A 10,560-nucleotide genomic window follows, 5' to 3' on the forward strand; every position below is an offset into this window, starting at 1 on the left:
GGAGGGATCTCAGTCAGCAAAGATTTTCAGAGTGATTTAAAGCCAGAATCTCAGGCAGGAGTTTTTTAAAGTATGTAAATATACAGAGTCCTGTGGGGCCTCAATTGTAAACCCTGCTGGCCTCCACACCAGGTGATCTGAAGGTGTTCCTTGGGTGGCAGTTAAAAAAATCAGGATTCCAGACAAGTATATAAACTCCTTTCTGGCAAGTACCAGTGAGCTAGTGAGGCAAATGTGGAGTGCAAAGATGGTATTACTGGGCCTACCTTCCTTGAGACCACCTGTGTAGCCTTTAAATGTATAGCAAGGCTGAAGCCTGCCCTTCAGGCTGAAGCTCTAAGACAAAAAAATAGCCCTTTTTCACAGAAGGACTAAAGATGTGTTTCAATCTGCCGCCGGTGCAGTGCCCTGGGAATGGCAGCCTGACAAGAATTGTTTCACCAGTCATTACAGTCCCATAGCACCTAGGAACATAAGTCTCTCTGGCCATTAGAGCCAGGTGATCAAGGAGAGCCCCCTCTGCGGGCCATGCATGCCTGTTGGATTTAGTGAGGCAGAGGGAGAGAACAGAGCCAGGGCACATCCTCCAGCTTTAGCAAGGCAGTGGGACAGTACAGGACCAGGTTTTAGTAGGGCAGTTGGAAAGTGCAGGGACTGCATGGACCCAATGACACAAGGTAGAAGGAAAACGAAAATGGTGCCCACCAGCACCTTTGGCCCTGGAGAGAGTCTCAACAGGCAACAGCCCTTCTGGCAGACACTTTAAATTGGCAAAATGATCCTCTTCACATACAATTTAGTAACTTTTCAAACTGCTGCTTTTGCACTGGGCGCCTGGAGTGAGTCTGTGTGCCAGCCTTTTAAGAGCAGTATCTCAGTTCCCTACAAAGCCAGATGTTCCAGAAGTCACATGTTAAGTGCTATCTATCTATCTATCCACACACACAAACATCTATAGTTGTTGAGATGTATATATTTTTCTTAATATGAAGAGGCATCAATATCCGACAAAAGGAAAAAAAAAAAACTTCATTTTCCTTACAGCACAATCAACATCTAAAATAATATGGCAGCATCAGTCTCTTAAAAGCAACCCAAGAAGAGCTAGGTAGAAAACTATCCTATGAAAGTGGCAGTCTCACTCTCTAAGCAAGGGATAAAGAGGAATTTCCTCTATTTAAAAAGGAGAAAAAGACCATTCATTGCTCTTATTCACTCCTACCTCTTCTTTTCTGAGTTGCCTTAGAAACAGATAGGAAAGAATCTTTAGGTTAACACTTTGGCATATAAATTTATCTTTCTAAGAGGAAGATAAGCTTTTTACAATCTAAAGATGTCACCACTGTCCAGGATTCCATCCCTTTTGAAATATAAATACGTAGCAAGCTAATACTCTAATCCAAATGCCTGTCATAGAATGCAAATCATCTGGGTCTTTGGGAGATAAGAAAGAAGGGTTGTGGGTGGAATCAATTAGTTTCATCACTAAAACAAAACAAAACAAAACAAAACAAAAAAACAAATGGCCACTCATCTATTCCTCATTGCATGTGAAATATAAAAACTATTTTAAGGAAAGTGAAAGCAAACATTCTGTCTTCATAGTACAATGCTTTCCATGGTTCAGGAGGCTAAGGCTTCTATAACACCAAGAAATCTAAAGATTTATTTTGCATTTTTTTCCTACACCAGGGCTGGAATCAAAGAGCTCTCCAAGGAGTGCTGGCAACTTTTATTGAATGATGGTAGTTAGAAACCAACATTGGGCACCAAGTATGCTCCTTGCTACCTGAATGCCACACTTGTTCTAGTCCCTCCTACTTAGTAGACAGTGGTAAGAAATATGTGTATATATACGTACACACATGTACACACATTCATCTGTATTTTATTTCCATGTATAACTTCTTCCCTCCTTTCCTATCTCTATTCATCTATCATTTTGGGTTTTTTGTTTTTTAATCCACAAGTGCACATTAATCCTTCCCACCTTATTCCAACACCACAGGGTTGCTTTCAGTGTTCCTCCTTTGCTTATTTGCAATTTCATTCTCGGACAGTAAGTAACCTGAGTTATGTTTTTGTTTTTAACATTAACACTATTTTGGGTACAATAATTCTTAGTATAGCAGCAAAATATTTATAATTCCTAGGTTAAAGAACTTAGAAAAAAATAGCAAGAACCTATACTTGCCAATATTCCCAATTAAAGGCTAACCTACTCTTGATATTTGATTTGAGTTTTAAATCATTAATAATTACTTTTAGTTAGCAATTTTCTTGGTCCAAGCAAGATATATATACCTATATCTATAGATCTATATATATATTTTTTTTCTAATTATATATGTATATAATATGTATATATATATTATTTTTAAAAAGTACGTACTTATTTATTTATTTAGAGAGAGCGCGCGAGCAGGGAGGGTAGGGGCAGAGGGAGAGAGAGAATGTTAATCAGGCTCCACAACCAGCACAGAGCCCAGGGCTAGATTTGATCTCACAACCCTGAGATCACTACCTGAGCTGAAATCGAGTCAGATGCTTAATCGACTGAGCCATCCAATGCCCTGACTGGGAATATCTTTTATTTTAAAGCTATATATTTAAAATTAGTATTTGCAAGATTATTTTTTGCTTCCCACATTTGTCCTCTGAAGCAGAAGTAAATGTTAGAAAACTGCCAGGTTCTATTTCTCATGCTAGAGGCACACACAGAATTTCTTTCAGTTTGGGAACCATCATGGTTCTTACTTTCTGGAACACTTGAGCCTGCATCAACACTGAGTATCCAGCAGCTTCCTCTGAATACAGAGATCTCCATATTCCAGAACAAAATAGCCAATCTGAAGGACTTGTGCCATAGAAAAGAAAGAAGTGGGCTCCTTAGTTCTGCCTCCCCATCATCCAAAAGAAGTGCAGGTGGCAGGTAGGGGCAAACTTTCAGTCATAAAGTTATCAAGTCACTGGAGAAGGCAGTAAAGCAAACCTGCAGGCTGCCTGGTGTCCTTGTTGTGAGAAACAAAATGCCTTCTCTGAAGTACCAACTTCCTATTTATGATTTAAAATGGATGCCTCTGAAATGATTTATCTAAACAAGTGAAAGCAGTTGCTCATTACATATTATCCAAGTCTAGTGTTTTTTTACTTAAGTATCCACACCAAATTAAGCTTTAAAAATAGAACAGACTAGACTGGGGGATGCGTAGATTTTAACAGATTAGAAATTGCAAAATGTGTATGCCACTTATTGACATAGCACTAGGCTCTAGGACCCCATTGGTATAAATGTCCCCTTTGCATTTTAACAATAACAGAATGATAACAAAGACGTGATCATAGGTTCTAACACTGAATTACAGTGTCTTTGTAACAAATCAGCTTACATAGTTTTGTTCCATTTTTCTATGCATTTTGTCTTTTAAATCACCTTTCACAAAATACATACTTAAAAAAATCAGAAAACAAATGCTTGGAGGAGCAAGTCTTGTGAATTATCTTTCCTTTGGTTACTATTGGCAAGTGGAAGGATCATCGCGGATTTTTTTTTTTTTTTAAAGATTTTATTTATTTATTTGACAGAGATAGAGACAGCCAGAGAGAGAGGGAACACAAGCAGGGGAAGTGGGAGAGGAAGAAGCAGGCTCATAGCAGAGGAGCCTGATGTGGGGCTCGATCCCATAACGCGGGGATCACGCCCTAAGTCAAAGGCAGATGTCTAACCGGCGTGATCTGCCAAAGGCAGATGTGCCACCCAGGCGCCCCTGAATCATCGTGGATTTTAAGTGGAATGGGCAAGCATTTCCACGGATCATTTTTCCCACATGCTCAGGGATGGGAAAAATGGGAAACTCTCTTTTCTAAACATGCGGACAGAATGGCATAATTCTTTAGCTCTTCAGGGTATCCTTCCAACATTTTTCATTCAACTGCACTGATGATCCCACTAATTAACGCAATGGCTAATAAGACCCTCAACTATGATTCCAACCAAGGTCACTGTCACCAAGCCATCTTCCTCAATCGTTGTTTGTGTCCCTCCATCCTCTTTCTCCATGGAGTAACAGTTGCCACATTCAGGGTTTTAGTACTCTGACTTTCCTGTTGGGCATGAATGTGGTTTCTGGGTTGGCAGATCCTCTATGTCAATGTCATATTCTCTGTACTTGTTGGCATCGGAGCTATCAAGCCTCCAGACTCTTGGGCTTGTTTCACAGGCACCTGGGGTCACCATGCCATTTTCCATACCTGAGATCATAATGTGATCCTTTTTTTTTTAAGATTTTTTTATTTATTTATGTGGCAGAGAGACAGCCAGCGAGAGAGGGAACACAGCAGGGGAGTGGGAGAGGAAGAAGCAGGCTCCCAGCGGAGGAGCCCGATGTGGGACTCGATCCCGGAACGCCGGGATCACGCCCTGAGCCGAAGGCAGATGCTCAACGACTGCGCTGCCCAGGCGCCCCCAGCATAATGTGATTTTCTGGCCAGACTGTCCTAACTCCTTCTACCAGGATCCAGAGTGATGTGCTCTCTGAGATGAAGAACAGAAATGGCACTGTCCACATCTTCTTGGTTTACTTATTTTCTTTGGGGCCAAATTTCTAGATAGCTTCTGTGCTAAGGAAGATTAAAAAGTTCTGCAACCACAGGCCCCCACCTGGCAAAGCACAGGAGTGGGAACTGGACTGCAGAAAGCAAAAGGCTGGTACAGGTGGGGTCCCCAGGCTCCCTTCAACTATCACAGCTAAAGGAGAAAACTTTGCAGTTGGGAGCTTTCAGAGCAGAGTCAGCATTTATCTCTCCCAAAGAGGGTGAGAAGCAATCGCGGTAAGGTGGTCTGTCTGGGGCTCACTGGCCCCACTCCGGCTACTTGGCCAGCACAAAAAAAAACAATGACTTTTAGCCAAGAGCTCAGCCTGGCCCATACTTTTTGACTTTGTGAGACCCTACACACTCAAGCCTGACTAACTTCTGAGCTATAGAACTGTGAATAAATGGGTATTCTTTAAGTCACTAAATTGGTTTAAATTAATTAGGCAACAACTGAAAACTAATACAGGCATCCCATCACTGCCTCATGGCACCAGGGCTGTGGCTTCATCTAAGAAAATCTGAAAAGCCTAGGAGTTTGGCTCAACCAGATCAATCGCATAGTTGGGGAGGGAGTAAAGGTGAGGTGTAGGAGGAAAAAAAGAAACTCAGATTACCTGATGTGAAGCAATATGTGTGTGCATATATACCTGCTCCTGATTCCTGATGCAGAGCTCCCAAAACCTCTTATAATAAAGGTGTTAGGAGAATCTTTCTTCCTAACATTTTTTCTTTGATCCCAATTGCTGACACAGAGCTCCTAAGTCCTTTGCAATTTCCTGAGTAACAGCAACATCCAACACTGGATTTTTAAATCCTTTGGAATATCCTGAAATGTCTTGTTCTAATGAGGTGACTCTTGGTGGGTTCTTAAATGGGGGCTGGTCACAGAAAGACCAAGCCATGACTAGAATCTTGGGACTTTCAGCCCTACCTCTCATTCCCCCTAGAGAGGAGAGGGACTATAAATGGAGTTAATTATCAATCATGCCTATGTGATGAAGCCTCCATAACAAAATCTCAATTAGAATGAGGTTCAGAGAGCTTATGGGTTGGTGAGCACATTCACATGTCAGGAGGGTGGCACACCCCAACTCCACGAGGACATTAGTTCCTGTGCTTGGGACCTCACTCTATATACCTTTTCATCTGGCTGTTCACCTGTATCTTTTATCATATGTTTTATTATATAATAAACTGGTAAATGTAAAAAACAAACAAAAAAACCCCAACAAAATGTGCCCCATCCCATGAACACAAAGTTCACTTCCTCATCCAAATACTAAAAGACTTTGACATGTCTTCTTTCAGCTTATTTTTTGTTGTTGTTTGGTTTTGTTTTATTTTAGGACACTTCTGTACAGCTGTAAATGCTTTGTCTGTAGACTTCATCTGGATAAACGCATCTTCTTACGGGTAGCCCTGATGATTCTATACTATGCGAACCCTGTGCATTGAGTATCTATAGAAAACACCCCCAAGGGACGCCTGGGTGGCTCAGTCAGTTAAGAATCTGCCTTCGGCTCAGGTCATGAACTGGGGGGCCTGGGATCAAGTCCCGCATCAGGCTCCCTGCTCAGTGGGGAGCCTGCTTCCCCCTGTCCTCCCCACCCCCCTGCTTGTGCTTTCTCTCGCTCTCCCAAATAAATAAATAATTTCTTTAAAAAATTTTTTAAAAAGAAAGAAAGAAAGAAAGAAAGAAAGAAAGACTCCCCCAAGAAAGCCCAGGATGTCCTGAATTGAGCCTGCATAGGAAAGATCTCAAAGGTGTATATGGTCTTTAACGTTTAGAGGAGTACAAAGTGCTGAGGCAGCACTGGAATAATGGTTAGACGAGAAATGAGAGGGACTGAGAATTGATTCATCACATGCTGAACTTCAGCTGCTATGCTCTTGAAGAGTTTAATGTATCTTTTACCCAACAAGTCCTTATGCTTCCTTAATGTGTTCTGTACATATTCTTCACAAGCAAAGAAGACAAAAACCATTTCCTGTTGGCCTACTGTCCAGGGAAGTTACAAAGAAGATGTCTTCCTTCCCCCCAGTGATGAAAGGCCACCACTTTATCAGTTGTCAGCACTCACATACGGATAAAGACTTGTTTTTCCCTTGGAGAGGAACTGGGCTACTTCTTTGGATGTACTATCAGCAAGTTTAAGAAAATCATCACCTGTTGCTTTGTAAACCTCAATGTACTTGGTCTCCATGTGATGTCTGAGCCTCTGCAGTGCTAGGTCTCTGTGCTCCTCACTTACAGACCTAACTGGGACTTCTCTATTCCTTCCACCTTGGGCATTCAGACAAAGTGTTGTACTTCCCACAGCAACATCAGGTCATTTGAAGAATCCTGCAACATCTTGATCTGGACTGCCACAGTAAACCTTGAGTCCTGGCTACAATGCTATCATCGATAAGTTCCATCTTGCCACAAGTGCCACTTTCAAATTTGGAACTTACTATCTCTGGATCTGAAAAGCTGTGATTATAGGGCTCTGAAATCATTGCTAAAATTATATTCCCCACATCTAACTTGAGAGGTTCCATACTGGGAGACTGAACTATTCTAAAAATTTAAACACTGTGTCATTGCTGCGATATCCAGTTTATCAATATCAGATGAACCAGAGTAATACTTCTTGAATTCTCTTCAAAGATAGGAAGAAGAAGAGGAGGAGGAGGAGGAAGAAGAAGAAAAGGAAGAAGGAGAAGAAAAGGAAGTAGTAGTAGTAGTAATAGGAGTAGAAGTAGTAGTAGTATTCAGGCAATAATACATTCTTCCTGGAAGCCATGGGATGTAGGATTTGCCTGACATGAGGCTGCCTATCAGTACAGAGACAGAAGGAGGTTCCTACCCCAGTGTTCGGTTCATTGCTCACTGACTGGTTAAACTGTCTCAGGGCTGGGTCCACCTGCTGCTGGGAGGATAGGTTTTTGGCATGAATATTAGTTTATTTACAATTTTCCATCAGTTCCAACTGACCCAGTCTAACTAGTACTTTGTGCCAGTTACTGTGTACTTGTTGTTGGCCATATCCACAACTTTCTATAACAGCAGGATTGGCTCCTTCTTGATCCCTCAAGTGGCCCCAGTGCTGATCCCAAAAAGCACTATCAAGTGATCCAGAGACTCATGACAATAGGTGGGGAGAGAAGGAGTTCTGAGGTAGTGAGGTGGGGAGAGTGAGAAGGAGAAAATCTGTAATAAAACCTCTTCTATGAGAAAAAGAAAGTGATCCCCACCCCCCACTCCTTGCCACCTCTGGTGCAAAAGTGGCAGCTAACCACCCAAGTCCACAACAGACTGATACAGCACACTCTGGGTAGGAAGCATGCAGCTGCCAGCCTCCAAGGGCCTGGGAGCATTCTTAGGCTAAGTGGCCGAGTTGCTGGAGCCACCAGCCTCAGTGGGCTTTCTCAGGCTCAAGGGGCCCTGCTGCTACACGTTCCCCTAAGGCTTTAGTGATGCCACCCTCTTCACCATCAATGGCTTTACAGTGCTAGTGCTGCTCAAAGGCAGCTCTAACCCCAGTGAGCTTCTAGAAGTTGATGAGGTGCCTGGACTGGGTAGGAGCCATCCTGGTGACCCACTTGAGCTGTGATAGCCTCTGTGGCCCCAATAGTCTCCTACAACAAAAGCTGGACTAGTACGATGAGGCTGCCATAGGTGCGGTCTATAGGGAAGGCAGGATTTGCAGACTTATCTCACCCCACCCGGGTATCCTGCTCCTCAATGCCAGTGTGTCTCACAGCTGGTGCCCTGTGAGTACTGGCGGAGCTTGCCCAGAGCCTCATGGACTGGCTGAGCATCACGCCCCTACCCCTGAGCCACTGGCCACTGCCAGCCAAGCCTGACAAATTCTAGAAGGCAGTCATGGGCCAGCTGCACTCACTTCAGCCTACACCGACTGAACGCTGGCCTTCATGTGTGCCTGGCTGGTGTGGCACCCCACGGCCCAACCAAAAAAGGTGCTGTTTCCCGGTTGCACTCCACCTGTGCTCCCCCTGGAAGGCCTGATCCCCTTGCAGAACTCGGGATTCTTGCAGAGCACATGGTGACCCCCCAGGATCTGCCAGGACCTCAGCAAGCTGAGAGCAAGAAAAGCGTGGACTCCCAGAGCAGCTCCAGGAAGAGAGAGCCCAATTATGGCATCCTCCAGGCCAGCCCAGGAGCGAACCGCCCTGAATGACCCACCATAGCCAAGGCCCCTCACAGGGCTGAGGAAGCAGCCAGGTCCCCTAGGAGGTAAACCCAGGAGTCCCTCAGAACCATCCCCATAAGGTACACAGGGCAGGCTCCCCCGTGGTTGGTGGCAGGAAGGCGGATCCCCAGGTAGCCCTCAAGCCCAGCTGAGCGCACAGCACACCCCGCCCAGGAGTCCCATCCACGGAAAAAGTGCCCAGTAGCTCCTAACCTGTTCCAGCTTCCGGTGTGGAAGGACCAGCGTGGCAACTTCCTGGCCATCCTGAAATGGTGGCCACGCCCAGCCTGGAAAGCAGCCTGCAGCTAGGGCTGAGACCCTCGCGTCAAACAGCAATAGTTCGGAGGAGAAAACGGCTGGGGCTGCTTCTGGTCATCAGCAGTGGCTCCTGCCCTCGCACTCTCTCGCCCTCCGGAGCCCACCAGACGGAGGACAGCAGGTGGCTGTCGCTGAGTCCAATGTTGGACATGGACGCCAGACCAGGCGACTCACCCACTCCCTCGCCGCCTGCAGACCCCCCTCCGTGTCACACATCAGAGACGGAATCACGCTCAGCTTCCTTTTGCGCATGCGCCGCGTTTCAGCGCATGACCGCCCTACGGCGAACGGGGATTGGTTGAGGCTCGTGCACCTGGCTCCGCATGCGCGGTTCTCTATCTCCTCACACCATAAGGGCTTCTACCTGGAGTGGTGAGAGCTTGAGCACTGCAAAGCTGTAGCTACGGTACCGACACCCCTCTCTCCTCGCAGCTCCAATGGCAGGGGCGGCGGCTGCTCCAAGGGCAAGTCCCTATCCACCGGCCCCTGGCACCGCGGACTCCGCAAAGACAAGAAGGACTGCGGCGTTCCTCACTACCAGATCCCTTCAGTTTCTCCCATTGTTGCCCACCCTGCCCAACGTATGCATGGTGTACCTCAATATGCTGTTCACCCTTCCCGCGGCAACCCCAGCTGCTAGCAATATGAGGGCCTCAGCAATATGAAGAAATCTCCGGCTCACCCCAGCGCTGGTACTGCCCCCTCAATGCCACTCTGGTAACTGCAAATACCAAGGCGGGGTGCCTGTTGTGGGCCAGGCCAGTCAGCAGCTCAGAGCCTAGAGCGAAGCCAGTGACAAGGGGCCCTGTTCGGGAAGTCCTCAATCCCCAGAGGGCAACTGGAAGCCCATCCAGGTCAGCGGTCTCCCTCCCTTTTCCCCTGCCCTGCCCTCGGTCTACTTCAACCGGGCCTACCTGCACATCTAGGGCAGCACCTGCCTGGTAAATGAGGAGTTTTTTCGCGGGTGTCCATGCCCTGCTACGTCATCAGCGTCCAGGACCAGTGCAAGGAAGAGGGTGAGGGGGCAGTCCTGGTCAGGCTATTGCCCTGCAAGCAGAAGTGTGGCCGTGACCTCCAGATGACCCCCGTACTCACTTTGAATTGCGCGGCGACGCACAACTAATACGAAGCAACACACACTATGTGCCAGGTGCTGGCCATCACGGTTCTGCGGGCAACAGCACAGAGTCCACGCGAGGGTCTCAGCCCTAGCTGCCTAAAACACCTGCGAGATGGAGTGCTTGCTCAGACTCTAACACCCACACCTTTGTCCCAGAATCTGCCACTGTGCTGGGATTCACCTGCGTCGGAAATAAACTAGGTACTCCATTCCAACTGCCCCGCCCCCCCCAGCGCAATGTCCACAGATCCTGTGAATACGTTAAGAGGGACTTTGGAGGTATAATTAGGGTTAAGGTCCTTGTTACGGGGAGAACATCCTGTATTGTTA

The 10,560-nt window shown here is 46.1% G+C and overlaps 3 pseudogenes; 1 reads left to right on the plus strand and 2 right to left on the minus strand.

Moving 5' to 3' along the window:
- Window positions 1–3,924: 3,924 nt before the first annotated feature.
- LOC148107505 (podoplanin pseudogene) lies at window positions 3,925–4,568 on the minus strand (annotated as a pseudogene).
- A 744-nt stretch (window positions 4,569–5,312) lies between these two features.
- LOC123797122 (epithelial splicing regulatory protein 1-like) lies at window positions 5,313–7,956 on the minus strand (annotated as a pseudogene).
- Window positions 7,957–7,967: 11 nt separating this feature from the next.
- LOC148107506 (microtubule-associated protein 1S pseudogene) lies at window positions 7,968–8,780 on the plus strand (annotated as a pseudogene).
- Window positions 8,781–10,560: the final 1,780 nt, after the last annotated feature.

Source organism: Ursus americanus, chromosome 29, assembly GCF_024610735.1.
Source record: "Ursus americanus isolate L20-20 chromosome 29, mUrsAme1.1.p, whole genome shotgun sequence".
In the NCBI taxonomy this organism is placed as follows: Eukaryota; Metazoa; Chordata; class Mammalia; order Carnivora; family Ursidae; genus Ursus; species Ursus americanus.